This window comes from Myotis nattereri, assembly GCF_964212035.1.
Source record: "Myotis nattereri genome assembly, chromosome: 14".
In the NCBI taxonomy this organism is placed as follows: Eukaryota; Metazoa; Chordata; class Mammalia; order Chiroptera; family Vespertilionidae; genus Myotis; species Myotis nattereri.
In genome coordinates, this window is record NC_138089.1 from 56,097,053 (window position 1) to 56,110,374 (window position 13,322).

Here is a 13,322-nt window from a genome sequence, read left to right on the forward strand (position 1 = left end):
GAGTAAGGTGCCCGCAGGGAGCCCTTCCATTCAGGCAGGGTATGGAGGGCATTCTTGATGCAGAATTACTAAGGCTCGGCTGGCCTCCAGGATGGGAGCCGCTGAATGTCCTGGGACGTGTGCGCCTGTTCTGTCCTGGGTCCTGCCAGGCACAGCGCTCAGGACAGGGTGAGCTTACAGTGCTCCTGTCTCTAATCTAAAAAGGAGCAGTGTCTTTATTACAGAAGTCACAGATATAAAAGGCCCCTGCAGCCCCCGGTGAGGGCTAATGGGAGCTAATACTTACTGATTCTCACCACCACCAGGCTCACCGCATTCACAGCCTCACAAGCGTCAAGAGGTAGGCACTGTTCTCATCTCCACTTAACAGACGAGGAAACGGAGGCCCAGAAACGGCGCCCCATCTGCACGGAGTCACTCATTCGCCAAGGAGAGAGCCCGTGTTCCAACCGGGCAGCCTGGCGTCCAGAGCTGAACCACGAGGAACCTTTCGGTTTGTAGGGGCTGCAGTTTCCGCGTCTGTGCTGGGAGCCCCAGGGCGCTGCATTGAACTCACAGGGGTGCTTAACAAATAGCCCATGATTAGGTAGATATTTTTTCAAATTTCTCCCTTTTTATAAATAATGCTGGATAAATATCTTTGCAAATAAAGACACCATAATGCTTGGCCAAGAGATGCGTATGTGTTTATACATGTCTGTGGCACAATTGCTCTCCGGTAAGGTCTTCTCTAACCTCGTTCCATGCCCTAGCTGGTTTGGCTCAGTGGATAGAGCATCAGTCTGCGGACCCAAGGGTCCCTCCCGGGTTCAATTCTGGTCAAAGGCAGGTACCTCGGTTGCAGGCTCCTCCCGGGCCAGGCTCTGGTCAGGGCATGTGCAGGAGGCAACCAATCGATGTGTTCCTCTCCCATTGCTATTTCTGTCTTTCCCTCTCTCTCTAAAAATCAAGGGAAAAATATCCTGGGGTGAGGATTAGCAAAAATAATAATAACTTTATTCCAACTAACAGTGTATAAAAATAGCATTACTGCACATTTGTTCATCTTATATATTGTCCTTTAAAAATACTCATCCTTAGATTTAAAAAATGCGTTCTCATTATGGTTTTTATGTATTTTCTCAGTTGCTAATAAGTTTGGGAATTTTTTTTTCATTTGTTTATTGGCCATTTGTGGTTCTTTTGTGAATTGCCTATTCATGATCTTTGCTCATTTTTCTCTTGGAATGTTCTCCTATTCCTTATTGATTTGCAAGAGCCTCCCTTCAATTTTAATGAGAAGTTTAAATCCCCGGCACAGCTGTCGCCATGCTGATGGCTGCAGTTCTTGCAGATCTAATTGTTTCAATAAGTCCCACTGGTGACTCAGAGGCTAATGAAGGTGTAGGTCTGATTGATGCAGCTCAGAAAAACGACGTAATTAGAAGTTTCCTCTCCCAATCAGAAGAGCCAACTATATTTATCAGTTCAACTTCCTACTTTCCCCCCTATTTTGAAAAAATACATTTAAATATATCCCGCTGGTCTTGGCAGGGTGGTGGGGAGGACGTGAGAACCGTGTCTGGCTGTTATATAAGCCTCCAATTAATGTAGGGTCTCATTTCCTCTTTTAGGCTTCATATTTTTGTCTTTAAAGGGGAAGCTTCAGATCTCTTCGGCTCATCTCTGCCTCTGCTGCTTCCAGAACCAGGCGGGAGGACATCACCTAGCAACCGGGGCTCTGCTTATAGACACAGAGGCTCCAGGAGAGAAAAATCAGGCGTTGGAATGAAAAGTGCTGGCTTTGAACTAGAGAGCTGTCCCCTAGTGAGATGCAATAGCCAAGAGGTCCTCCCAGAGGAAGCCCAGGGTCGGGAGCCCGGATGCAGAGTTAGGGGTGGGGGGTGCTTCAGGTACAGCCTCATCTGGAAGCTTCACTCCCCACCCTGAAGAGTGAGAAGAAGCGGAATGCTTTCAACTTGGGTGTAGAAACGTTTCAGCTCCTCTTCCCCTCAACCCCAGAGTGAGCTGAGACAGACAGCTTAGGCTCTTGGAATCCCTGCTGCTCCCCAGTTGTCAACAGTGGGGGGCGGGGGGCCCACAGGGCCCACACTATCACTTCGAACTTTGGGCACGAAGGCTGCAACCTGGGGCTTCAGTTTGATGTTTGGATCTGAGCAGGAATGTGCAAGACCACTCGTTGTGAGGCGAGGGGCAATACTGACATTTCCAGGGTGCTCTACATCCATCCTTAGGGGATCCATGGCCAGAGGTGGGGAAAGCCCGAGTCACTGAGGTTCTGAGGAGGGTGGGGGCTCTGGCTGGCTGCCTCTGGTGCTGAATCCTACTGGCAAACTGTCCCCCTTTAGTAGTTACAGTATGTTTTCTTGAAACAATCCCCGCCCGCCCCCCCCCCCCCCGCCCCACACACACACACATACATTCCTCATGAATTCCCACCCTCTTATTTTTCCTTTTGTTTCTCCATGGGACTTGCTCTGGCCAATGGAATATTACTGAACAGGACAGGAGCAGAGGCCTTAAAAGTTCTTCTGTGGTTTGACTTGCTCTTCTGCCTTCTGTTACGAAACAATAAGCCCCAGGGAGCCACTGGTCCGAGGAGAATTGAGGAGACATGTATCATACACCTGAACTTGGTGTAGCTTAAACGAGGGCCATCCCAGCCAACCCCCAGCCCCACGAACAAGGACAAAGAAAAGGTTGGTTGTTGTCACCAAGAGTCGAGGACTGTTTGTTAAGCAGCTTTATGGTAGCAATAGCTGCATAATGCACCGTTCATGACTCCCTACCACTCTTTCCTTCTAGATGTCTTGTAGTTTCTGAAGTCTGGTTGGGCAGTCCCTTCTTCAATTCTGTGAGCTTTATCCTATCCTAACAGATTCTTCTCTTGGTTACCGTTATTTGGAATTGATTTCTGAGGTTTGTCACCCAGGACCCTGATTGGCAGAGCTCATCCACCAAGTCTTCTCGACAGAACCGCCTGCTCCTCGGTCTGATTTCAGAAGCTTTCTCATATGATCGGAGTGGTCACCCGCCCCCCCCCCCTTCCTTTTCTTCTCACACAGCCTCCGCTGCATCCAGCTGAAACAGGTTTGCCCTGGACCATGTCTGATGGACTGCAGACATTTGCTCTGCCTGGAACATCTTCTTCCCATCTCCAACTGCTGAGGTCCTGTGTACCTTTCAAGGCTCCACTCAATGTCACCTCCTCTATGAAGCCTTCCCTGATTTTTCTGGGAGTCCCCTCTCCCCTCTGCAATGCGGGAAGCAGTTGGCCCTTGTCCAGATGGAGCAGACCTTTCTCGATAAGCTGCTACGGTTTATTCCCTACAGGGACTCATTGAGGCCACCACTCGGGGGAAGCAGAGACAGCCGAAGCTCTTTTCCGTCTTACTCATTCCTGTTCATCGCTTTCCAGTGGCATTTCCTGACACTCAAGGCCAAGGGCCTCATATTACCTATTTCTGTATCCGTGATGCCACGCTCAGGGTCTAGACCAAAGGTATTCTCTAGAGAGTAGTTGGTTATGTGAATGCAGGCATAAACAAATGTCCATCTTTTCTAGGATCTTGGGTTAGAACAAGCACACAATAAAAATATAGTACAGGGTGTCCCAGCTGATAGCTCAATTTTGAAAATAAAATGTTTTGTGTTTTTTAATAAACACTGCCTTTACAATTATTCAAAGTTTGTGTATACATGTTTTGTTTTGGGGGGGACACCCTATATTTTTAGCCAATGAATGTTTCCCTTGATTCTGAGATAGGACCTGGAGATTATCTTATCTGCCCTGTTCAAGGATGAAGCTGGGTCTGGGGTCAGCCCCTTCCTGCTGCACTTGATAGGACCCCCTGTGCTCATAGGTCCAATACTTGTAACCCATGAAACCAAGGTCCAGTGTGGGGGAGCGAGGAGCCAAGTTCACGCAGACAATAAAGGGATGGGTGAGAATTAGAAGCCAGATCTCCAGACTGTCAGTCCTCTATTTCTCACGAGGAGTAGCAGACCAGAGAGGGTCCCCACCAGGTTTTCCCACTGCGTCTTCCTACACAGCCCACGGATGGGGAGGGCAGCACCATCCCTGTGCCAAACTCCACAGACATGAAGGCTGCTGTTCTGTGCCCAGGAGGATTCTTAAAATAAGAGTGCTGCCCGCCTCTGTGGGCTGGAGCCAGCTGTCTCGGTACACTCGGTTCCCGGATGACAATTTCATGCTCTTTACTTGGGGCAGTGACTGATGACACAGTAACTGGTCAGTCATGCGCACTTCTGTCCTGATAGTCAAGGCTTGATCAGGGAGGGGAGATGCACCATGCAAGGAACCAGGAGCATATCATGGGATGGAACAGGCAGGACTTTTGGAGCAGGGAAGATCTGAGTTCCAGTCTTGGCTCTGCCACTTCTTGGCCCTGTGGCTTCTGGTCTCTCATTTGTGCAGTAGGAGTAATGACAGCGCCCACCTCAGGGACGGGCTGTGCGGTGAGTACTGGGTCTGACCCACCGCGGTGGGTAGTGAGCAGTACCTCACTCTACAGGATCTTTTGATGTTACACTTACATCTTGAGAGATTGGATATCAAAGTACAACTTTTCCTTTTTAAAAAAAAATATATATTTTATTGATTTTTTACAGAGAGGAAGGGAGAGGGATAGAGAGTTAGAAACATCAATGAGAGAGAAACATTGATCAGCTGCCTCCTGCACAGGCCCTACTGGGTATATGCCCGCAACCAAGGTACATGCCCTTGACCGGAATCAAAACCCGGACCTTTCAGTCCGCAGGCCGACGCTCTATCCACTGAGCCAAACTGGTTAGGGCCGAAGTACAACTTTTCTTGAAAAATCAGGTCTCCAACCCTAATGGTGACTCCATCAGTGCACCACAGTCCTCGCCTGTCCCTATTGCCTCCCTGTCATTCGTGCCAAATGAACCTTTACATTGTGTTTTTTCTTAGAGTAAATTAGATTTTTCTAATTCCTTACAGCCCCTCAATTGTGTTCTCACCTTCCTGACTTCTGTCAGCATTTGCGCTTTTGTTACTTGCACATCAGCTTACCCCGATTCAGTTCTTCAGAGACACCAGGAAACCGTCCTACGTCATGTCCTGGCCTCTCTCCTGTGCCCTAACCCTGCTGGAGGGCTGAAGACACCGCTCTCCTTCAGACAAGCCTTGTAAAACTGTGGCTCTAACACTTCGTGTTGTGACCTCAGACAACTGCCTCGACTTCTCCGGCCTCTGCTTCCTCATCTGGCACAGGACTCTGGGTCATTCAGGCACCTAGACAGCCAAAGCCAAGTCAATGGCCAGTTCACCCAGCGTGCTGAGAGCCGGGCTGCCAAATGAACAATCCACCAAATCACTTGAGGCTTTGAAGTATTCTGTTCTCATCAACCAGCTTTCATCTTGTCTCCATAACAGGATTTTACTGAATATTCGACTATTGTCTCCCCCAGCTCCCAGCTGCTGCAGCTGAAGATCAAGGGGGGTGGGGGGGCCGCATAGGAGAATACATTCATGAGACTGTGGTCTTGGTTATGGAGACGCGTAAAAATTTGTTATCCTTATGACCAAGAAAACATGAATGAAGGATATGTTCATAAGAATCCTCCTTATTAAAGAATATATTACACTTCCTTCTTCCCCGCTCTCCCCTTTCTCCACCCTTTGGCTCCCGTGGCGGCAGCAGGAAATGGAACAAGACTCACTGGGCTTCCGCTTGCTGTTTTAAAGGCAAAATGAAAACTGGTAAACGAGAACTAAATACTTACACAAAACAAGGAAATTTTTCAAAGTTGCCATTAAGCCAATTGGGAAATACACTAGGACTTTACTCATAGGAGCTTTGGGAGCACTAAATGAGCTAATGATTCAAAGGTCCCTGGACAGCACTCGTAAACAGCAACTATTGCTGCGCTCGGAAGGACACCGTCCCCCAGCTTGTCGCCAAACTACAACCTGAGTCACCTAACTCCTCCTCCGCCCCGCCCTCAAGTCCAGTCAAAATCAAGATCTGCCCGCATCAAGGTGACTGAAAGAGACCCCCAAGAGTCTGCGGAGGAGGGAATGAGTAGTCTCCTGAGAGTTAAGCCAGGAATCAGCTCATGACCAACAGAACAGAAGCCAGAGGAGAAGCCCCAGGCCTTCACTGGAGATGGGGGAACCCGGATGGACGCCCACGAACCAGGGAAGTCTGTGGTTACACCTGAGCAGGGCCTGCCCTCCCCCTGCCCAGGAGGAGCTGCAGCCATTCCAAGTACCCATGACACAGTGATAGCCCTGCATGCCAAGTTCATGTTCACCATGCCACCTTCGGATACTTTGGCTTCCAGGGGAGCGGGGCCTCTGGGAAGAAAATGCGCTCACCCCACTGGTGTGACACTCCAGACTGCTTGGAATTAGTAAATTTTCCTTCTGGTTTGTTCTCAGGTCCCTCGGTGGTTATGTTTATTCAAGCATCCAATAAGTCGGGGCATGAAAAGATTGAATTTCTGCGCTTATGTGCCTGAAGAGTGACTCATTCTCTAAGGTCAGCATCCCCTGATGGGGGCCTCTCTGCATGGCCAGTACCAAGACTCTATTGAGACTTGGGTTCTTCCCACTGGCAGCCTCAGGTGCCTCAACAGGACATCAGAAGGTTGGATGCTGTCCTGCTGCTGAAGACAATCAGGTTTGAAGTTCCCCGAGAGGCACCAACAAATTCTGCTCTTGATCAGGACTTATGGCCTTTCCTCATATTGTTGGAGAGGAAGGGGGAAAGTTCCTCCCCATATTAGCCTTAAAATCTAATTGAGGAAAATTCTGTTGCCTAGACAATGGCATATTAAATTGTTCAGCAAATGCAAGAACTTATAAAAAAAATGGTCTCTGATCTACAGAACTAGGGGACAATAATAAATCTTCCAGGATTTGTAGCCACGCTGACAATATATCATGCTCAGAAATTGCATTAGCATGTAGATGCGCTGGGCGGAGGGCTGCCGGCCCCTGAGGCAATAGGACGATGCTGCAGAGCAGTCTGGCTTCTTGTGGTCCTGGGTGCGTCTCTGAGCACAGGGCCAAGAGCAGGAGCAGGGAAGGGAGACAACGTAGGTGTCAAGCCTACTCATGACCTACGTGGTGCAGCACAGGCTGGTCACCTTGTCTCCTTAACATCTCTTTGAACCCTCAGCATATGCCCATGGTAAACCTTTTGCTGTTTTGTTTTTGTTTTAATCTCCTTTATATTAAGTTTCTTAGGGTGGCCAACAAGAGGAGCCCGTTCTGGCTAGCTCAGACAAAAAGCAGCACTTGCGGTGTCACACTGCTGGAGGCCACAGAGTGAAAAGGAAAGCCAGCTCACCCAAGGCTGGAGAAGGGCAGGGGCCAAGGGCAGGTCTGTGGACTCAGCAGCAGGTTTGCTGACCGCCTCTTGGGTGTACTGGCGTGACCATGACTCAGCAACCCAAGGTCTAGGTCCTTCAGTTCAAGGTCAGAGAATGTGATGGATTCAGCCTCGACTGGGTTCTCCCCTAGAGCTATCAGGAATGGTCAACGGGGTGGAAACAATGCAGTGCAGACAAAACCCACGAGGGCTCATCCATGCGGGATTTGTGAGCTGGTCCCAGGGGGGCAGGATAGGTGCAAAGTCAGCAGCCTGTCTCCTTGGGTTTCTCCCAGGCATCTCTGTCCCAGGGACCTAGTGTGTTCAACGGGGCATTTATTCAAGGGCAGCAGAGACACTGGCCTCTGAAACTAATCAAGGTATGATTATTTGACCCAGTGGCCTTAGGGCACCAGCAGCAAGTAATATATCTGTTGCCAAGCTTGTGTATCTGTTCTGTCGTTGTCAGTCAGTATTCAGGTGGCCGAGCCAGCTTGCCTGGAGCTTGTCCCTTTCTGGAGACTGTACTAAGGTCTCTAGATGATCTCCAACCCCTGAAGTACTCTGGCATTTTGCTGAGCTGCCCCAAGTGGTTCATCATGGGCCACATGGGCTGACTTCAAGTTGACACAAGAGGTAGATTAATGGACTGTGTTTGTCCCTCCATGTAAAAGGCTCACCAGCAACCCATACTGGGGTCAGGGGACTCTCGCTTCATCCCACCCCAGCTCAGCTCGGCTGGTTCCACATGGACAGCTCTGGTACCTTACAGCCCGTTCCTAACGCTCATTTGTGCATTAATGAAAGTGGCTAGCAAACTTGGTGCTCTCTGTGCTAGACTACGCTAGATACTTTGCATGAACAATCTCACTCAATTCTCACAGCAACCAGATGAAAATGACTGTTTTTCTTTATCTCGCCTCATTTCACAAGTGAGAAAATTGAAGTGCAGAGAGATGTCACAACTTGCCCAAAAATCACACCTAGCAAGTGACGAAATCGGATTTGGACCAGGACAACCTGAATCCAGATCTAAATGTTTAATCTCTGTGCTACTGCTCTTCTGGTTGTAAGCAACAGAAAAAAAATGAAACAACAACAAAAACACCTCTAGCTGGCTGCCCCATTCATCTACTGTTGCATATCCAGCCACTCCACATTGAGCAGCGTATGCCAACAGTAAGCATCTGTTTTGCTCACAAATCTGCAACCGGGGCCAGGCTCAGTAGAGACAGGTTGTCTCTGCTCCACGTGGCATCACCTGGGACAACTGGATTGAGGCGGGAGGATCCACTTGCCAAGGGCTCAGACATGTTGCTGAGATGGTGCTGCTTGTGGGTTCCTCTCTACATGAACTTCTCCATGGGCAGCTTGGGTTTCCCCTCAACATGGCGGCTGGGTCCCAAAGCAAGCACTCCATGGAAAAGAAAGTGTGAGTTGCCAATTTCTTAAGGCCAAGGCCTGGAAAGTGCCACAATGTACCCTCCGCTCACTGTAGGATTTACCTTTCCTGGAGATTCCAGAGTGCGTTGGTCAAAGATGAATGTTTAGCAAGTATTCACTTCCACCTCACATCTCCATAGGAGGTGTGTACTGCCCTGACCCACTGATGTTGGGCTAGGTCATGTGACTTATTTTTTATCTCATGGTTGGTGTGTTCTCTGCTCTTCAGCTTTGTATTTGGCCGTGTTATTGGCTATGACCAATGGGATGCTAGCAGATGTGACATGAGCAGAGGCTTGAAATATGCTTGTGAGGTTGTGCTTTTTAAAGAAGAGCACCCAAGTGTAGCTCAGTGGTTCCAGAAAAATGGAAACTTTAATGGAGCAGTATTAAACCTAACTGTGAACGCTAGCCAAGTCCTGGTGAGCCCAGCTTAGATCCAGTGACCTGCAGACATAAGAGAGAAAAATAAATGCTTACTGTTGGAGCCCACCAAGGTCTGGATAGTTTGTTATGCAGCATTACTGTGGCAAGAGCTAACTGATACAGTAACCAATGTTGGAACTTTCCTGTCCTTCACCCTCTTTATAAGTGCCTACTCCAAAACCTGGATAAAATCTTAAATTTGTCTTTGTCAGATTTCAGTATTTCAATCTCTCTTAATTCATTTAAAGAAAGTTTTTCAACCAATTGGCTAAACCAAGAGATTATTTAAGAATTTCATTTGAAAACAGTGAGGAAGAGAGGGGTTGGCCGTATTCTTTGTTGGTGGTGTAGAGTGATCAAAGCCAACTGGCTTAAAAATGATCCTGAACTTTGAAAGAGGCCAGAAAAAAATGAAAACCAACATTGAAATGACAGTGCATCTGAAAGGAGCCAGAACTTATTGCTGGGATAATAAATTGGAGCTTTCTGGAAGGAAAATCTAGCCAAAAATGACCAAAAAAAAGTGACCCAAAACAGCAAGTATTTTAAAGACCAAGCTTCAGGGGAAAGCTTACGCGATTGATTTACAGACTTCTTTGTCAAGTCCCCTTTCACTGGGTGCAGATCCCTGTAGAATATAAAATTCTACAGAAATAAATCCGCCTTTGCCCAAACAAGTAGACACAGGAACCGTTATTTACATTTGCCTTTCAAAACAGCCGGTGGGAGAAGCTTCGGAAGGCTGATTTCTGGTCACTGGCTTCCGCTAGAATCCACAAGGATTACGCTCAGCTTTGCGCTTATTCTAGGGCATGTATAGCTGAACGCCGCCACAGCTCTCCGGGAGGGAAAAGGAACGCCTCTGGGATTACACTGTGTCCTAACAAGCACTTGGAAGCTTTCAAAAGTGTCAGTGGTAGCAAAACAGAACTAGCCAACTGCATTCTGGAAGGAATAAGAAAACAGATCCAAATTCAGAGGACACGTATGGATCACCTACTGTGTGCCGGGGAATGGCGCCCTAGGTAGCATATACCCCGTCTTTTACCAACAGCAAAGCAAATATTTAGAGACTGCTTATCTGATGTCCCAGGGGCTGATACATTTCTCTCTTCCTTGTTCAACAAAGTGTTAGAAAGATACTATTAATCACTGAATGCACTGAGTTAGCCCACAGCCAACAGACAATGTAGACAGTGTGTGTGTGTGTGTGTGTGTGTGTGTGTGTGTGATCTTTTGGTCCAGGGAAGAGAGAGTCTTGGACAAATCATCCTTCACCAGGCTTTTACTTTATTCAAGTTTTTGTGTTGTAATGATGTTTAATTATCAAGGAAATTATTATTGCTATCAGGGAGATAGTACTAGCTAGAACTCAACTGTTTAGGATAATAATGCACTATGTACATCTCACTTAATCCTCATATATCCCCAATCATTACTTTCCCAGTTTTCCTGCCAATTTCCTTGTTTTTATAGATCAGGAAACTGAGGCTAGACCAACTTCAGGGGCTTCCACCGCTAGTGAGTCATGGGCTGAAACTGGAACCCAGGTCTACTGAATGGCAAGGTCCCTGCTCTAAACCTCCTCCCTAAAATGACCCTAACTCAGCCCAAATGAATTTGTTTATTCGACAATCACATGTTCTCTCCTGATAGATACAGCCCGTTGCTTTATGCAAGTGTGTGTGCGTTCTGGTCAGGTAGGGGGTAGGGAGGAATACACAATGAAAGGTACACATCTATTGGAGGGAAATGGACTATAAACTGTTGATCTTTTCTGGTTAAAAAAAACACACAACTTCATAATCAATATCACATCTGTAAGCAAGAGTGAGACACAAAACTTGATTGTTGTGCGTCTGCACTGATGTCTATCTTATGCACAGTGTAGGGCAAGGATGTCAAACTCAAAGGCTAACACGGGCCAGATAAACAAGGGCCACAAGTTTGATATGCTTGGTGTAGGAGGATGGCAACAGCACTCACAGTGAAAACACGGGTGAGGAAGGAATAGGAATTAACAGGAGGAAGAGCAAGAAGGAGGCTTCAGGCCCGGCCAGCATGGCTCAGTGGTTGAGCATCAACCTACGAACCGGGAGCTCACGGTTCAATTCCCAGTCAGGGCACGTGCCTGGGTTGCAGGCTAGATCCCCAGTAGGGGGCGTGCAAGAGGCAGCCAATCAATGTTTCCCATTGATGTTTCTCTCTCTCCCTCTCCCTTCCTCTCTCTAAAATCAGTAAAACATACTTTAAAAAGAAAAAGCTGGAGACCCAACTTTCTACCTAATGGGTAGAATGGAGAATTAGCACCGATCTAGTCCCAGGGTTCAGAGGGAGCTGTGTGGAGGAACGATAGGTTTTGTGTAGGTACCAATCCATTTCCCTCACTCACCAGACTGGAGTAAAGCCAGGTTAATTAGTCCCTTCAAACCTCAGTTTCTCCACCTGAGTCATGGTTATGATTCATACCGATCTTGTAAGGTTTACTCAAGATTTGAAAATGTTGTATGTTAAGGCCTAACAGTGTAATATTTGTACAATTGGAGTTCATGTGGTAGCTGCTGGTGATAGAAGTAATAGTGACAGGAATCGTTGAGATTTCTTAATCTGGCTTTGATCTTTCTGTAAACCAGAAGGGGAGATCTGGGCCCAGAATGAGTGCTAGCAGGAACGCCCGTTATCAGCGGGTTTGAGGGCGCCTCATCAGGAGAAGATGTGGGGAAACCCCAGAGAGGCCGTTCTAATCAATACACTAACATTTGCTCTGTCCTTGAGCCTCACCCCCATGTTGACACAAGTGGCCATTAGAGGACAGGATGAGCCGCCGCCGAAGTAATGGGCTGGAAGGAGGCGGCAGCACGCTGGGTGGCCCCTGAGGGGCCGGGGCGCACGCCAATTGCAGGCTGCATTAATGTCTGGGGTACGGCCGGGCGGAGGGCAGGGCCATTATCACTTCGGGACCCACCCAGCTCAATAAGGAAGTTGCCTCACGGTCTCAAGCGCTTCTCGTTGGCCTCAACAGCAAGTGCCAGGCCAGCAGCATTTCACTGTCCAATTCATGCTGGGACGGCCCTTTATCTAGAGAGCGGGGAGGGCCACGAAACCCACCGAGCAGACTGCTCAGTCGTTAGCGAACTCGAGCAGAAGTTCAGCCCCTGCCATTCTAACTCACAGTTCTTTCTTCTTTCTGAAAGTGGCCAAAAGGTAACTAAAGAGGGGTCCTGCCTGCCTTCTGGGTGGCCACGACTCGCTTGTGCAGCTGACTTTTAGTCTAGATTGAAGAGACTAACAGAGGGTTATGTACATTATAGTTTGTCCACATAAACGGATACTGCGCAGTCGTTAAAAACGGTGCTGGAATCCGCCATAGACTATTAAGACCACAAAATATTAACTGACACAAGCCACAAAACCGTATGCCCGGGAGCAGTCCATGTGTGTAAGGACGAGAACGTGCACACGCTCACCCTGAAGTGGGGAGGGTGCGCCCACAGTGATCGACACCCCATCCCTGCGCCCAGGTCCTCTCCACGTGGCTGCACGACAAGGAGAACAACTTGATTCTGGTAAGGGGGAGGTGGGAGTCTTTACTCCCCTTCTTTATGACTATCTGTACTCTCCGCGTTCTCTTCACCCAATACAGGCTGTTTGTGTTGTTTTAAGAGTGCTACAAGCACGCACTCCAGCATCCACAACTGGTGTCTAAAACGCTGACGGTGTGGGGGGAAGTTCATAGAATGCGGTGCGTTCACACCATGGGATGTTCACCGGCACTGAGATGTCGTTCTGAAGAGTCTCTAACAGCACTGAGATGAGCCCTTCCGACGCCCTGCAGTCCTGCCCCTCCAGTCCTTCCCTCCTATACTGGGCTGAACCCCATCAGAATTCGGGTTCCCGCAGGTGCCCTGGCGCCTGGGGAGCCGATGATGCTGCTCCCACTTGCCTGTCTCCGGCCGCTGAGCTGACACCTGCTGCTCCCTCCTCTGCAAGACCCTGTGGGCCTCTGAGCTTCGGAAATAAACCCCTTTCTGCTTAAAATCGAAACGCGTGTAGGGGAACAATGTGTTACCATGATTTTCTTTCTAAAAAGAG